The 18,194-nt window shown below is 39.8% G+C and overlaps 1 protein-coding gene across 8 annotated transcripts in view; it reads right to left on the reverse strand.

The window, feature by feature from the left end:
* The window catches only part of LOC108262448 (TBC1 domain family member 10A), a 168,976-nt gene that overhangs the window by 80,912 nt on the left and 69,870 nt on the right, over nt 1-18,194 (reverse strand). The window lies entirely within an intron of this gene.

Genomic DNA, 18,194 nt, shown 5'->3' on the forward strand with positions numbered 1-18,194 from the left:
TTTTATGCTGCCTGACATGTAGAGAAGTAACTGTTACCAATAAAGTGAATTATTTCTTTTAACAGCATGTCCTGAAGTGCTTTATTCCTCTTATACTACAGCAGTTTTTATTTATTAAGGAACAACACATCATACCTGTTTATCTGTTTATAGCTGTGTTGTAGAAAGTCTGAGAAACAAAGTAGTTTCTTATCACTTGTGTTGTAAGACCTATAAACAGTCGATCCCCCAACAGCCTCTCATTTTTATTTTCTCTTGAAGTTCATACTACAACAACAACAACAACAAAATGCAGCTTGTCATGGAACATTTCAGTTGCCACACTACATTGTGCCTACATATTAGCCATCAGACCAGCACAAGTAAAAACTGTTTGACATGAACTACACATCAAAACTTTAGACACACTCATTCCGCATTTAGTCATCAAAACTCTGGACTAATACAAATGGGAACTATGGAAATTATATTACTCCCGAAGTGAACTAATCATTTCTGGTTCCGGTACAGAACCTATGGAGATGCTGCGCATGCACGGTCAAAAATGAACGAATCACTCGTGGTTCCCGAGTCATATTAAAGATTCATTCAAAATGAACGAATCACTCAGAGACAACTTGTTGTTCCCGAGTCATATTAAAGATTCTTGAAAATGAACGAATCAATCCGAGACAACTCGTTGGTCCCGAATCATATTAAAGATTAGTTGAAAACGAACAAATCACTCTGAGACAACTCGGTGTTCCCGAGTCATATTAAAGATTCGTTGAAATTGAACGAATCACACTTTGAGACAACTCGTTGTTCCCGAGTCATATTAAAGATTCGTTGAAAATGAACGAATCACTCAAAGACAACTCGTTGTTCCCGAGTCATATTAAAGATTTGTTGAAAATGAACGAATCACACTTTGAGACAGCTCGTTGTTCCCGAATCATATTAAAGATTCGTTGAAAATGAACGAATCATTCTCTGAGACAACTCGTTGTTCCCGAGTCATATTAAAGATTCGTTGAAAATGAACGAATCACACTTTGAGACAACTCGTTGTTCCCGAATCATATAAAAGATTAATTGAAAAGGAACGAATCACTCTCTGAGACACCTCGTTGTTCCCGAGTCATATTAAAGATTCGTTGAAAATGAACAAATCACTCAAAAGACAACTCGTTGTTCCCGGGTCATATTAAAGATTCGTTGAAAATGAACGAATCACACTTTGAGACAACTCGTTGTTCCCGAATCATATAAAAGATTAATTGAAAATGAACGAATTACTCTCTGAGACAACTCGTTGTTCCTGAGTCATATTAAAGATTCGTTGAAATTGAACGAATCACACTTTGAGACAACTCGTTGTTCCCGAGTCATATTAAAGATTCGTTGAAAATGAACGAATCACTCAAAGACAACTCGTTGTTCCCGAGTCATAATAAAGATTTGTTGAAAATGAACGAATCACTCAAAGACAACTAGTTGTTCACGAATCATATAAAAGATTCGTTGAATATGAACGAATCACTCAAACACAACTAGTTGTTCCTGAATCATATTAAAGATTCCTTGAAAATGAACGAATGACACTTTGAGACAGCTCGTTGTTTCCGAATCATATTAAAGATTCGTTGAAAATGAACGAATCACACTTTGAGACAACTCGTTGTTCCCGAATCATATAAAAGATTTGTTGAAAATGAACAAATCACTCTCTGAGACAACTCGTTGTTCCCGGGTCATATTAAAGATTCGTTGAAAATGAACGAATCACACTTTGAGACAACTCGTTGGTCCCGAATCATATGAAAGATTAATTGAAAAGGAACGAATTACTCTCTGAGACAACTCGTTGTTCCCGAGTCATATTAAAGATTCGTTGAAAATGAACGAATCACTCAAAGACAACTCGTTGTTCCCGAATCATATTAAAGATTTGTTGAAAATGAACGAATCACTCTCTGAGACAACTCGTTGTTCCCGAATCATATAAAAGATTTGTTGAAAATGGACGAATCACTCAAAGACAACTCGTTGTTCCCGAATCATATTAAAGATTCGTTGAAAATGAATGAATCACACTTTGAGACAGCTCGTTGTTCCCGAATCATATTAAAGATTCCTTGAAAATGAACGAATCACTCTCTGAGACAACTCGTTGTTCCCGAATCATATAAAAGATTCGTTGAAAATGAACGAATCACACTTTGAGACACCTCGTTGTTCCCGAATCATATTAAAGATTCCTTGAAAATGAACGAATCACACTTTGAGACAGCTCGTTGTTCCCGAATCATATTAAAGATTCCTTGAAAATGAACGAATCACTCTCTGAGACAACTCGTTCTTCCCGAATCATATAAAAGATTTGTTGAAAATGAACAAATCACTCTCTGAGACAACTCGTTGTTCACGGGTCATATTAAAGATTCGTTGAAAATGAACGAATCACACTTTGAGACAACTCGTTGTTCCCGAATCATATAAAAGATTAATTGAAAAGGAACGAATCACTCTCTGAGACAACTCGTTGTTCCCGAGTCATATTAAAGATTTGTTGAAAATGAACGAATCACTCAAAGACAACTCGTTGTTCCCGAGTCATATTAAAGATTTGTTGAAAATGAACAAATCACTCTCTGAGACAACTCGTTGTTCCCGAATCATATAAAAGATTTGTTGAAAATGGACGAATCACTCAAAGACAACTCGTTGTTCCCGAATCATATTAAAGATTCGTTGAAAATGAACGAATCACACTCTGAGACACCTCGTTGTTCCCGAATCATATTAAAGATTCCTTGAAAATGAACGAATCACACTTTGAGACAGCTCGTTGTTCCCGAATCATATTAAAGATTCCTTGAAAATGAACGAATCACTCTCTGAGACAACTCGTTGTTCCCGAATCATATAAAAGATTCGTTGAAAATGAGCGAATCACACTTTGAGACAGCTCGTTGTTCCCGAATCATATTAAAGATTCCTTGAAAATGAACGAATGACACTTTGAGACAGCTCGTTGTTCCCGAATCATATTAAAGATTCCTTGAAAATGAACGAATCACTCTCTGAGACAACTCGTTGTTCCCGATTCATATTAAAGATTTGTTGAAAATGAACGAATCACTCACTGAGACAACTTGCTGTTCCCGAGTCACATTAAAGACTTGTTGAAAATCATTTACCTTACATTACATTTATTCACTTAGCAGACGCTTTTCTCCAAAGCGACTTACAAATGAGAAAGATACAAGCAGAGCGATATCAAGCAGAGAACAATACAATAAGTGCTACCATACGAGATCTATTAATTGAATTCCAGAAGAAGCAAAGTGCAGAGAAGAGGTGTAAGTGCATTATTTATTTATTTATTTATTTATTTATTTTATGAGTTTGTTAGGTGTTCATTGAAGAGGTGGGTCTTTAGTTGTTTTTTGAAGATGGTGAGAGATTCTGCAGTCCGGATTGATATTGGGAGTGCATTCCACCACTGAGGAACAGTTAGAGTGAAGGCTTTGGAAAGGGACCTAGCGCCATGCTGAGTTGGAACTGCTAAACGTCGGTCGCTAATCGATCGCAGATTGCGAGAGGGAACGTAAGCCTTCAGGAGAGAGTTGAGGTAGGAGGGAGCTGTTCCTGACAAGGTCTTGTAGGTGAGCATCAAGGCCTTGAACCTGATGCGGGCAGCTACAGCAAGCCAGTGGAGGGAGATGAAGAGGGGTGTGACATGGGTTCTCTTGGACTGGTTGAAGACGAGGCGCGCTGCAGCATTCTGAATCATCTGAAGGGGTTGATGGAGCTGGCTGGGAGGCCTGAAAGCAGTGAGTTGCAGTAGTCCAGTTTAGAGATAACAAGAGCCAAGAGCCTGGACTAGAATCTGTGTAGCCTGTTTGGTGATGTAGGGTCGGATTTTCTTGATGTTGTAAAGGATGAACCTACAGGACCTTGCAGTTGCTGAGATATGGTCTGCAAAGGTCAAGCCATTATCAAGAATCACCCCAAGGTTCCTGGCCGTCCTGGTTGGCATGAGTGTGAGTGAGCCGAGCTGTACAGTGATGTTGTGGTTGATTGAGGGACACGCTGGGATGACGAGAAGAATCACACGTTGAGACAACACTCGTTATTCCCAAGTCATATTAAAGATTCATTGAAAATGAACGAATCACTCTCTGAGACAACTCGTTGTTCCCGAATCATATTAAAGATTCGTTGAAAATGAACGAATCACACTTTGAGACACTCGTTATTCCCGAGTCAAATTAAAGATTCATTGAAAATGAACGAATCACTCACTGAGACAGCTTTTTGTTCCCGAGTCATATTAAAGATTTGTTGAAAATGAATGAATCACACCTTGAGACAACTCTCGTTGTTCCCGAATCATATTAAAGATTCGTTGAAAATGAACGAATCACTCCGAGGTAACTCGTTGTTCCCGAATCATATTAAAGATTCGTTGAATATGAATGAATCACACATTGAGACAACTCTCGTTGTTCCCGAATCATATTAAAGATTCGTTGAAAATGGACGAATCACTCCGAGGTAACTCGTTGTTCCCGAATCATATTAAAGATTCGTTGAATATGATTGAATCACACTTTGAGACAACTCTCGTTGCTCCCAAATCATATTAAAGATTCGTTGAAAATGGACGAATCACTCCGAGGTAACTCGTTGTTCCCGAATCATATTAAAGATTCGTTGAATATGAATGAATCACACTTTGAGACAACTCTCGTTGTTCCCGAAACATATTAAAGATTTGTTCCTCTGGGTACTCTGGTGTCCTCACCCAGTCCAAAGACAAGCATGGTAGACTCATTGGCATGTCCAAAGTGTATGAATGGGTGTGTGAATGTATATGTGTATGTGCCCCGCATCCAGGGTGTATCCCGCCTTATGGTCGATGCTCCCTGGGATAGGCTCCAGGTTCCCTTGTAGGATAAGTGGTATAGAAGATGGATGGATGGATGTAAACCCCTCAGTGATGTGATTTTCATCATTGCGTCGAATAGCAACATCATATACATTTAGTGTTTATAAATAATTACAAATCACTACAGCAGTGCATGCATCACTCTGATTGGTCGAAAGCTCCAGCGCACACGTGTGGAAAAGCACTCGGTGATAAATTTAAGGATTTCAATGACATGAAATATTGTGCTTATTTGTCATTTCTGTTTAAGATAAAAAAAGTTAGGTAACGTTTCAAATTGAACACTAAGGTACTACATACTGAAGTACACACGGTATACTATCTAGGGTCGGGCTGATTTCATGATTGTGGTGAATTTAACCCTTGTAACGCTAGGCAGAGGGTTCGCCTCACACCTCCAGGGTCGGGGGTTCGTTTCCTGCCGCTGCCCTGTGTGTGCAGAGCTTGCCTGTTCTCCCCGTGCGGTGGGGGTTTCCTCCGGGTACTCCGGTTTCCTCCCCCAGTCCAAAGTCATGCATGGTAGGCTGATTGGCATGTCCAAAGTGTCCGTAGTGTGTGTGTGTGTGTGTGTGTGTGTGTGTGTGTGTGTGTGTGTGAGTGTGTGCGCGTGTGTATGTGATTGTGCCCTGCGATGGACTGGCGCCCTGTCCAGGTCCACGTTCACATAGGATGATGATTCAGGAACTGGATGTATTTACTTTCAAAAGAGTGAAAACTGGCAGAGATTTATACTGCTAGGGTCACAAACAACAGACATGCCTCTTACAAAATTGTCTCCATTTGCAATACAGAAAATCATTACAGGCATAGCAGAAGCAGTTAAAGATGTTAAAAAAGCTAGGATCCGGACAAATCCTAGTAGAATGCTCCAAGAAAAGCCATGTTGAAAACATCATGCGTGCAAATATGCTGGCAAATGTACCGATAAAGGCGTTTTATCACCCATCATTGAACAGCAGCAAAGGAGTTATATGCACTAGAGAGTGATATGACATGGATGAGACTGAAATAGCATCAGAATTCACTCAACAAGGCATGATGAATGTCAAGAGGATCATGATCAAAAAAGAAGAACAGATCATTAAGACAGGCACTTACATTATGACTTAATAAACCCCAACCCCCAGAGAGGATTCAGATAGGACATATACGAGTGTACGGTCAACGTTGTCGTCTTCTTAGTAACACTCACTTCCTCCATGTTGCCCGTTGTGTCTCGCACACATTGAGAGAAAACCGCATTGATGCGTCTTCTCGTTAGAAAAAGACAGCATACTTTTACAGTTTTAATGTGAGATCACAACAAAACCTATTTTTTACAACACGCCTTTTGAACGATGGTTCTAAAAATATGTCTATTTTAATATTTCCTTGTTACAGGATAATGTACATAATTGTAATTATATACCTGGATAAATTTTATTGGTTGTGAACTTTTTTAATGTCCTGTCCGTCTTCTTATAAACACTCCATACCACAGAGCATCACTATCAGCTGTTACATACTATCACACTTGAGTTGCATCCACGGCCATATTTCTTCAATCCTGGTGGTTTTATCGTCACAATTTTTTAAATCTATGAACGGATATTTGGAAAACATGTTAATATTAAGTTTATTATTTATTATATTTTTAAAAAGTATGTAATTTATTTATTTATTTTGACTCTTGGCTGAGGAGGAGAAAATTGTCATAATTAAGGTATAAAACGTTCTGGTGTGCTTTTATAGGAAAATGATCTACGATGGGGTGGTGTGAAACAACTGAGGCGAATCAAGCATTAAAAGGCACATTTCTGAGTAAATAGTGCCAGCAAGTGTGTGTGCTCCTGTGTCTCTATGACCAGCTGCCTTGTACTGCTCACATTATTGTGTCACTTTCTTTTCAGGATATTCTACATAACCATTAGTTGATGGAAATGCATGTTCTCTTGCCATTTCTGAAAACCAGTCAATGGAAACATATGTAGTAATTAATATTTAGAAGTTATAATCAGTCATTTTGGCAGAAGTTACCTCAAGTATGTACTCCATTCCATCCAAAACATATTACTAATGCTGTGTCACTTTGGATACTTTTAGTGCGAGTGGTGTGCTCGCACTGGGAAGTTTAGTGAGATGCGTTGTACTTCTGAGACTCGGATGATGTATTAAATTTACCAAAAAAATGAAGGGTGGGCTACTGGACACTTGTTTTTCCTTTCAGTTGTGGTTTTACTGTATATGGTGCTTCCTGTGGTGCAGTTCAGTGACATGAAATATTGTGCTACTTATTTGTAATTTCTGTTCAAGATAAAAAAGTTAGGTAACGTTTCAAATTGAACACTAAGGTACTACATACTGAAGTACACACTGTATACTATCTAGGGTCGGGCTGATTTCATGATTGTGGTGCATTTAACCCTTGTAACGCTAGGCAGAGGGTTTGCCTCACACCTCCAGGGTCGGGGGGGTTCGTTTCCTGCCGCTGCCCTGTGTGTGCGGAGCTTGCCTGTTCTCCCCGTGCGGTGGGGGTTTCCTCCGGGTACTCCGGTTTCCTGCCCCAGTCCAAAGTCATGCATGGTAGGCTGATTGGCATGTCTAAAGTGTCTGTAGTGTATGAATGTGTGTGTGTGTGTGTGTGTGTGTGTGTGTGTGCGCGTGTGTGTGTGTGTGTGTGTGTGTGTGTGTGTGTGTGTGTGTGTGTGTGTGTGTGTGTGTGTGTGTGTGATTGTGTCCTGCGATGGACTGGCACCCTGTCATCCACCATCCAGGTCCAGGTTCCCCGTGACCCTGTAGGATAGGTTGTCTAGAAACAACCTAGACAACCTCCTCACCTCCCCAGGGCCTGAGTTCAATCTTGACCTTGGGTTGTTGTCTGGGTCTTGAGTTTTGCATATTCTCTTGTTTTTGTGTTTGTGTGGGTTTCCTCTGGGTTCTTTGGTTTCCTCCCACTGACTGAAAACATACAAATAGGTGGGTTGGTTATAGCTAAATTGATATTAATGCATATGCACTGTACGTGTGTGCGTGGTGCCCTGTGCTGGTCTGTTATTCTGTCCAGGATGACTTCTCCCACTTCACGCACAGTGTTCCCAGGATAGGCTCCGGACCCACCTCGACCCCGATCATGATGCAGCGTTTACTGAAGATGAATGAATAAATGAATGAAGAGTGAATATAAGAAAACATGCATTTAATCATTCAAAAAAAGGTTCATCCATCTCGGGCATCAATCTCATTTTTATCATGTTTCTTTGCAGAAAATGGCTGCATTTTGCTCTTAAATGAGAAACAGGGTTGAACGCAACAGGGTTAAGTTTTGTTATAAAAAAATTTTAAATTACAGAACATGGTTTTCTTCTTCACATGATCTTCAGGAAAGTCAGATGATACAACATCCTGTTGAACATGTAACTTGTGGTATATTGCAAATAATTAATGGGGTGAATGTGAACAATCTCACACAAACTGCTTAATGACAATAAAGTGAAATCTAATCTATTTGAACTTGGGGAGGAAATTGGAGTACTCGGAGGAAACCACTGAAGCACGGGGAGAACATGCAAGCACCACACACACAGGGTGGAAGCAGGAGTCGAACCCCCATCCCCAGAAGTGCTAGGCAAATGTGCTAACCACTAAGCCACCATACTAATAACGATTATTATAATGATTTAAAGAATAAATTTCGTAGTAAAGTGTCGTTACAGTGGATTGGAACGGGTAAAAAGATTGGGAAAAAACAGGTTGTTATGACTATCTTCAAAAATGTTTTTACCGTCGCTTAAATATTTGTAAATGTAATCTCTGTGGTAATTAAATCTTTATTTATATAGCATTTTTCTAAACCTTATTTACAAGATACTTCATGCTAGATAAATCACAATGCTTCATGACTAAAACTGATACATGGAGCAGTAAAAGTACAGTAGGACTCAGATGGGGCAGAATGCATCAATGCTAATGCCTGACTGCTTGGTTTTTATGTTTTTACTGAAAAATTCAGCATATTATATATATATATATATATATATATATATATATATATATATATATATATATATATATATATATAAATATATATATATATATATATATATATATATATATATATATATATATATATATAGAGAGAGAGAGAGAGAGAGAGAGAGAGAGAGAGGGATAAATAGATAGATATAAAATACTATTAAATATAATACAATTCATTTCAATTCAATTCAGTTTTATTTGTATAGCGCTTTTTACAATAGACATTGTCTCAAAGCAGCTTTATAGAAATATCAACACGGTATACAGATATTAAAGGTGCGAATTTATCCCAACTGAGCAAGCCACTGAGTGGCGACGGTGGCGAGGAAAAACTCCCTGAGATGTTTTAAGAGGAAGAAACCTTGAGAGGAACCCGACTCAGAAGGGAACCCGTCCTCATCTGGGCAACAACAATTAGTGTGAAAAAAGTTCATTATGGATTTATATGAAGTCTGTATGGCGTTAGGAGCAGCCGTAGTCCCAGCAATCTGGATTTGGAGTAGATGAGAGCTCCATCCAGAGGCAGAAAGGATCAGGATCTCTAGTATCTCCATCAATTCGTGTGTGGCTCGACAGAAGGAGAGAGGGAGAGAAAAGATTATTAGGACTGTGAATTAGCATAATAGAGTCAGGGTAGGCTTGAGTAAACAAATATGTTTTAAGCCTAGACTTAAACACTGAGACTGTGTCTGAGTCCAGAACATTAATAGGAAGACTGTTCCATAACTGTGGAGCTCTATAAGAGAAAGCTCTTCCCCCTGCTGTAGCCTTCACTATTCGAGGTAACGTCAAGTAGCCTGCATCTTTTGATCTAAGTAGGAGTGGCGGAGACCACTTAGTGCTTTATAGGTTAATAATAGTATTTTATAATCAATTTTATAAACAATACTTTTAGAAAAGTTATCCAACAGCTACAGCTATCAGCAACGTGAATAATGAACTGCCCCCTGAAACTTAAAATCTGGTTGTGCCACCTTTAGCAGCAATAACTGCAACCAAACATTTCTAATAACTGGAGATCAGACTTTCACTTACTTCTAGTACTTGGACTTACTCCTATGCTTTGGATCATTGTCTTGCAGCGCTTGAGTTTCATATTATGGACTGAAGACCGAGAATCCTAATTCTCTTTTAGGATTTTCTGGTAGAGAGCAGAATTCATGTTTCCTTCAAGACCGTAGGTATAATGTACAGACATATATATATATATATTATATATATATATATATATATATATATATATATATATATATATACATACCATACTGTGCATATATACACACACCGTACTGTACATATACACACACAGTACTGTACAAATATACACACCGTACTGTACAGATATACACACAGTACTGTACATATATACACACACCGTACTGTACATATATACACACACAGTACTGTACATATACACACACAGTACTGTACATATATACACACACCATACTGTACATATATACACACACTGTACTGTACATATATACACACAGAGTACTGTACATATATACACACACAGTACTGTACATATATACACACAGTACTGTACATATATACACACACCGTACTGTACATATACACACAGTACTGTACATATATACACACAGAGTACTGTACATATACACACACAGAGTACTGTACATATACACACAGTACTGTACATATATACACACAGTACTGTACATATATACACACACAGTACTGTACATATATACACACCGTACTGTACATATATACACACACAGTACTGTACATATATACACACAGAGTACTGTACATATATACACACAGTACTGTACATATATACACACACCGTACTGTACAAAAGTCACATTCAAAGAAATGCTGTAGAGCAAACATGCTTCAACAATAATCCAATGAAATGTTTCTATATTTTTTAAACATAATATAAAAATCAGTAAACAGTAAACAGTAAATATTTGTTGTGATGACCCTTTGCTTAAAAAATAGTAGTCTCCCATACTATTAGTGCAGTTTTATAAGGAAATGAGATGTAGGTTTTATTGAGCATCTTGCAGAACCAGTCACGGTTCTTCTGGAGACTTTGACTGTCGCACTTGTTTCTTATTTTTGCAGCAAAACCCAGCAGTCTTCATTATGTTGTGTTTTTTTTGTCTGAAAAGTGTCTCTTACATAATATGCTGCTTTCTTTACTGACATACAAACATTTTTCTGTAACATTTAATTTTGTGCTGGGAAACTAATGTTTAGGAATCTGAAATGTTTTTTGTACTGACTGGATAATGTAGAAGACATATGAAATAAAAATGTATAACTATAGGTTTGTACTGAAAAACATGTCATGGTCTGGGGCTGCATGAGTGCTGCCGGCACTGGGGAGCTACAGTTCATTGAGGGAACCATGAATGCCAACATGTACTGTGACATACTGAAGCAGAGCATGCTCCCAGCATGTATTCCAGCATGATAACGACCCCAAACACACCTCCAAGACGACCACTGCCTTGCTAAAGAAGCTGAGGGTGAATGTGATGGACTGGCCAAGCATGTCTCCAGACCTAACCCCTATTGAGCATCTGTGGGGCATCCTCAAACGGAAGGTGGAGGAGCACAAGGTCTCTAATGTCCACCAGCTCCGTGATTTTGTCATGGAGGAGTGGAAGAGGACTCCAGTGGCAACCTGTGAAGCTCTGGTGAACTCCATGCCCAAGAGGGTTAAGGCAGTGCTGGAAAATAATGGTGGCCACACAAAATATTGACACTTTGGGCCCAATTTGGACATTTTCACTTAGGGGTGTACTCACTTTTGTTGCCAGTGGTTTAGACATTAATGGCTGTGTGTTGAGTTATTTTGAGGGGACAGCAAATTTACACTGTTACACAAGCTGTACACTCACTACTTTACATTGTAGCACAGTGTCATGTCTTCAGTGTTGTCACATCAAAAGATATCATCAAATAATTACAAAAATGTGAGGGGTGTACTCACTTTTGTGAGATACTGTGTGTGTGTGTGTGTGTGTGTGTGTGTGTATATATATATATATATATATATAAATTTTAATCAGATATATGAAACAGTTTGGTTTTGTGTTTACTAACTTGGTAGAAAAGTCAGCTATTTCTATATTAAACTTTACTAAAATTTTAACTAAAGTTTGCTACAGTGAATAGTATAACCGTATAGAATTTAACTAAAGCAAATAAAATTTCCTAATTGTTCTTGTTTCTAAGATATTTTTGAGAACGAAAAGTATTGTTAAAGTTGTTATAAGCTGAGAGAGAGAGAGAGAGAGAGAGAGAGAGAGAGAGAGAGAGAGAGAGAGAGAGAGAGAGAGAGCGCTGCTGTGAGGAAATGCAGCTGACTGAGCAATAAATAAATAAATAATCATAAATCTGACCAGTGTGCAGTGCTGCTTAGGCAAAATATAAAGTAGTTTGGTTTAATTCTGGTCAGCGATGATTTGTTCTTCATAGCCGTCGATGTGTGATGAAGTTAGGAGTTGTGTGATTTAGGAGAAAGAGGGTGGGAAGAGTTTTTGGGGAGCCACAGATGGACATAAAAGGGATAAGAACCGTTAGAGATCAGAAAAAAACAGTAATAGACAGAAATGTGTTTTATTCTGTTTGTTGGCAAGGGGGAAAGTGAGCAGTGAGGTAAGTGTGTGATTATATGCCGTGACTAACGGTGAAGTCGTGACACTGTAAGACCCGTATCGAACACCTCTACATGCAGCTATAACGGAGATACTGAGGATGTATGCACCGTTATAGGAAGATGACAGTAATGTACCATTAACTTGTGTAAATACGTTTTGTGAAAAGGACAGTTTAGAGGGAGGATTTTCTGGTTCCTTTTACGAGACGTGCAGATGTGTCTCACTGTCTCTTCATCTCTTTTGATACAGGAACACGGAGGGAGGATACATCTTCTGATCCGCCGTTTGCTGCCGACGAGCTGTACTACAACACCGTGGAGAGTGACTACGAGGACGACGTCCACATGCCTGACCAGCATGAGGAGGAGCAAAATGGTGGTGATGAGCATGAGGTGCCTTTTAGAAGTCCTTCGAGAAGCCCGTCCCCTTTACCAGGCCTATCTGCTCTAAGAATCACACCCTTTCCTGTAATAAGCCCATCCCCTTTGAGAATCACACCCCCTTTTAGAAGCCCATCCCCTTTTTGAGATTCTCATCCCTTTTAAGAAGAACAACAACCCCCGTGAGGAGGCTATCTCCTATAAGAAGACCAACCCCCGTGAGGAGGCTATCTCCTATAAGACCAACCCCCGTGAGGAGGCTATCTCCTATAAGACCAACCCCCGTGAGGAGGCTATCTCCTATAAGACCAACCCCCGTGAGGAGGCTATCTCCTATAGGACCAACCCCCATGAGGAGGCTATCTCCTATAAGACCAACCCCCGTGAGGAGGCTATCTCCTATAAGACCAACCCCCGTAAGGAGGCTATCTCCTATAAGACCAACCCCCGTGAGGAGGCTATCTCCTATAGGACCAACCCCCATGAGGAGGCTATCTCCTATAAGACCAACCCCCGTGAGGAGGCTATCTCCTATAAGACCAACCCCCGTGAGGAGGCTATCTCCTATAAGACCAACCCCCGTGAGGAGGCGATCTCCTATAAGACCAACCCCCGTGAGGAGGCTATCTCCTATAAGAAGACCAACCCCCGTGAGGAGGCTATCTCCTATAAGACCAACCCCCGTGAGGAGACTATCTCCTATAAGACCAACCCCCGTGAGGAGGCTATCTCCTATAAGACCAACCCCCGTGAGGAGGCTATCTCCTATAAGACCAACCCCCGTGAGGATCTCCTATAAGAAGACCATGCACTACGACAAGCCCACCCACTTCTGTTACTCCTGCATCTGTTCCTCACGTCAGCGTCAACGTAACTTTGTGGTTAGATGTAAGTGTTGATTAGACTTAGATCTGGGTTATAATCTGTATTAAGACCTGTTATGTCCCCTCCATTTTCACTGAGTAGAGCTGAAACCTTTACAATGCACATCTGTTACATTTGATTTTTTGTTGTTGATATAATAACAATTTACTTTTTTTTTGAAGTACCATTACTTTGTTCTTTTATACTGCATGAGCAAAAATAAAAATAACTTAATTAAATAAAATAATAATAAAAAAACATCTTTTGGAGAAATGGGGTGGGCTTTATGTAAACAAGTTAAACATCTAATATTGAGTCAGAAACATGTCAAAGAATCATATTAAATCATGAACATGTGAAACATATGATACTGAATTTGTTAGAAAAACTATTTTCCCTTGCTCCCAGCGGCGTGAAACTCACTGTATAGTGTAGCGCCCCCGTGTGTCTGCACACACAGGAGGAATGAAAACACGCTTTGTCAGGGCACTTTTGAGAAAAAGTGACTTTCTAGACTGCAAATCTCACATTTTCCCCTTTATCATACATTATCATCATATAATGGATTTTAATGTAAACAATCCTATTTCGTATCATTTTACATCAGAAACCTTCAAAGTATATTATGTACAAAATGTCATATTGGAGCAGGTCACCGTCACGTATCGTGACGGAGCAGAGATAGGACGGATGCAAGTGCAGGATGAACAGTTGTTTATTTGAAAGAGGGACAGGCAGACAAATTCAAAACGTGATCCAAAACGTAATCCATAAACATGCAAGAGATCAGGCGATTGGCAAACAAGCGTACACGGGGCAAGGCAGGTATCTAGGTCGTGGTCACGGAAAACAGGGTCGATAAACAAAACAAGAAACGAACTATGACGAGGGACTGGAAGCGGATAATCCAGCGCGAACTAACTCTAAACATGGACCGTGACTATGACTATGACTATGATACGAGCTAAACTAACTCTAAACATTTAATCTTCCGCGTTGTGTGCTGGGAGGCGCGCAGTATATATGCGGACATGATCAGCGTCTAAACCGCTAGCAGCTGAGAGCAATTCAGACCCACGTGAAATCCCAGCCAATGACAGAACAGGGAGGAGACAGAAACATAAACAAAACACACGTGTCCAGATGTCATTACAGTCAACAACAGAAAAGCAGGTGCTCGCACATTCACGCTTAGAGCACGCTGCTTCAAGGGGGAATCGTGACAGAAACCCCTCCCGAGTGCCATGAGTCATCTCACTTCATTGGCGGCCCCGGCCCCCTGGGCTGAATGTCCCAAACAGAGCCAGGAAACTGCCCGGTGTTCTTGGCGGCGTAGGGAGGCTGAGCGACGACCGCAGCTGAACAGGGAGGCTGAGCGACGACCGCAGCTGAACAGGGAAGCTGAGGCTCTGAGGTTACCAGGTGAACCTTGGGCATGGGCGGAGCTTGGCTGTGCGTGTCAGCAGACTCGGGTGTCAGCAGAACTTGAAATTACATGAATTTCTCAAAATAAACAGAAAAAGCAAGCAGAAATCTGTTTTTGCCTAACAACATTACATTTCAATTGCCCAGGTGAAAATATACAACAAAACTGAAGGCATGCTGCTTAGGTATAGAAACTGTAACATACACAACACAACACCACATGAAATCTCTCTTACAAGAAATGCATAACACCATCTCTACTTGAGCAGATTATTTTTAAGTGAATGTACTCGTGCACTGCAGGCATCAGCTCCGATGTTCATGAACAGCCTCTGAATCACCTCAAAGGTGTATTTGAAGTTTGTGGGGTAGTTTATGTTACGTGCATAAAGCAATCCCATCAAGTTGACAAATGCATTTGGTACATCACCAAGATTGCGTAGAACGACAACTTCTTCCATTACAAGGGCTACATCACCGCAGTCACACGGAATAGGGTCCATCGCGTCATCCACAACTGTACTGATTCCAACAGTCACGCCCTTGATTAACTCTTCTTCAGAATCTGTGTGCTGTATTAAAAACAAAGACAAACTTTAAAATGTGCTTTCACACATACATCCTCACAAGCGCAGCGACTTAAGAACAGCATGAGTGAACCGATCTTAACTTTACTAGTCATCACACAAGATGAATTAATATCAGAAGGTGGAAAAAAATACAGTACAACATCCTGAAATTCATCATCTCTCATGAAAATAAAACAAGGTAAACTCCATCAATACGTGGATATCAATACTCCATATCAATACTTGGACTTCCATTATCCGAATATCTTCCAACATCTTACTTTCCTCACAGACACTTACCTCACAGATCTGTAAGAACTGAGATGGATTCTCCCGCATGGACAGTGGCAGCCCCAGCAGTACTGCAACCCTCTTCCTGTGATTTGATGCCTCAAAAGTACAAATGTTTTATATAAAAATTATGCAGGACAAGAGAAATAGCAAGAAAGGAAATGACCACAGTATTTACAAAACAAGTACACTTGAAATAAACCTACTCACATTTTTATCCAGGCTCTCCAGTATGGCACTCCTTTCTGCGATGTCTGCATGGCGCCTCGAGCGGTACAAATACAGCAGCTTTGAGGCGTGTTTGTCAAGACCCTCATAAAAGGACTTGCTCAGGTCCATCGACACAAGTCTGGTGAATTCTGCGCTGATCTTCCGTCATTACAGAACAGTTCTATCAGTGCCTAAAGTAATTCTATGAGGAAAAGAAAAGTCATTCAAAAATGTAATAAACAGTGTACAAGTGCAAGATCAACAGTGCAAGATCAGGACCAGAGTAATAGATTCTCACCAAATCTCTTGAGAAATTTCATGGCCAGCGGTTCATATACATATTGATATTGTAAGCAAAGCTAATCAGGGAGCATTACAGTGGAAGCAGGAGCATCAGAAAATGAGAGGTTATTATATATATATATATATATATATATATATATATATATATATATATAAATAAATTACGTTCAAAGACTTGCATACTTAACACAAGACAGTTCAGATCATTTTACTGACTCGGATCTTTGAATCTCGTTCAGCAAAATGAACGACTCTTTTTTGCATCATTTCGTTCATTTCAGCAGAATAAAGTTAAAATGTTACATGTTAAACTCCCCAACACCTCTAGTACTTACGCAAACATTGATCACATTTGGAATAAAAAATAAACTATAGGCTAATGCAACCGAGGCCGAATTATGAGAAACAGAAATGATTGATTAATTGCTTAGCATTAGCAGTCTGTTAGTTCACCTCCCGATCTGAGTCGTTCTTCTTTTGTCACGTCACATTTGATCAGTTCACGTCTCAAGTTAGTTAGACATAATATAGTACTATGAAATGTTTCTGACCCAAAATATTACGAAATATGATTGTTTACATTAAAATGCAAAAGTTGATGAAAAAGTATGATAAGGTGAAAAAAGTGACATTTTATGTCTAGAAAGTCACTTTTCATCAAAAGTACAATAACAAATCTAGTTCACTTTCATCCTGTGTCCCCTTACACACTTGTGCTCTTTATCCGCTCAAAACGCTATAGAGCGAACGAGAAGGCGCTAGGAGCAAAGGAAAGTGGTGTTTCAAACAAACTCATATAATCAGTTGCCCGATCTACTCCAATTTGATTCTTTTCACATATTTACACATAATATAGTACTATGAAACGTTTCTGACCCAAAATATTACGAAATATGATTGTTTACATTAAAATGCAAAAGTTGATGAAAAAGTATCTCTAAAGCGCCTGGACTCCACCAATCCACAGTCAGACAGATTGTGTACAAATGAAGGAAATTCACGAGCATGGTTACCCTCCCCAGGCGTGGTCAGCCAACAAAGATCACTCCAAGAGCAAGACATGTAATTGTCCACGAGGTCACAACGGATCCCAGGGTAACTTCTAAGCCACTAAAGGCCTCTCTCGCGTAGGCAAATGTCAATGTTCCTGAGTCCACCATAATGAGTACACTGAACAACAGTGGTGTGCATGGCAGGATGGCAAGGAGAAAGCCCCTGCTTTCCATAAAGAACATTGCTTCCTGCATGCAGTTTGTTAAAGATCACATGGACAAGACCCAAGGCTACTCGAAAAAACGTTTTGTGGACAGGTGAGACCAAACTAGAACTTTTTGGTTTAAATGAGAAGGGTTATGTTTGGGGGAAGGAGAACACCGCATTCCAGCATAAGACCCGTATCCCATTTCTGAAAAATGGTGGTGGTAGCGTTGCAGTTTGGGCCTGTTTGCATTCTGAATCATACCAGCAAATTCTAAAAGAAAATGTCAGCACATCTGTCCGTAAACTGGATCTCAAGGGGAAAGTGGGCCGCGCAGCAAGACAACAACCCTAAGCACACAAG

Source organism: Ictalurus punctatus, unplaced genomic scaffold (assembly GCF_001660625.3).
Source record: "Ictalurus punctatus breed USDA103 unplaced genomic scaffold, Coco_2.0 Super-Scaffold_100, whole genome shotgun sequence".
Lineage (NCBI taxonomy): Eukaryota > Metazoa > Chordata > Actinopteri > Siluriformes > Ictaluridae > Ictalurus > Ictalurus punctatus.